Below are 527 nucleotides of genomic sequence, written 5' to 3'. Positions count from 1 at the left end.
GCTATCAACTAATCAGGACCTACTAAATACCTATATGTGCTTCACCTAAGTAGTTATTTGAACATATTGTATACAACAGTTTGTTGAAAAGTACATCACTACTGAGCAAAATGGTTTTGTGAGAAATAGATCTAAAGATCGCAAAGAATACGAAAAAAAAAAGGCGCAACTCAATACCGTCTATCAGATTTCCAAAAAGCTTTGTATCAAGTAGGTCATGATATATTATTATCAACTAGCGACTCGCCACGGCTCCACACGGGTGCAATGCTGATACTAAATATACATATAAACGCGTGCGATCGCTGCTAATCATAAAGTGCTAAAGGGCGAAGCGCTATTTATAGGCAGTACCGGCCCCCCGGCCGGTACTGCCGCAACCGCTGTGTCCCAAAATTTTAAACCTGTAATATCTTCGAAAATATTCATTTAAATTACATGCTGTGAAGGGCTATATTGATCTATATCAAATGCACAATGTATTTAAGGTACTTAATTGGATAAGAATTAATGCTGTATTGCTGCTG

The sequence above is a fragment of the Leptinotarsa decemlineata genome, unplaced genomic scaffold (genome assembly GCF_025532065.1).
Source record: "Leptinotarsa decemlineata unplaced genomic scaffold, Ldec_3_MD MMD2_tig00026282_RagTag_RagTag, whole genome shotgun sequence".
Taxonomy (NCBI): domain Eukaryota; kingdom Metazoa; phylum Arthropoda; class Insecta; order Coleoptera; family Chrysomelidae; genus Leptinotarsa; species Leptinotarsa decemlineata.
Note: the sequence above shows the minus strand (reverse complement) of the source record.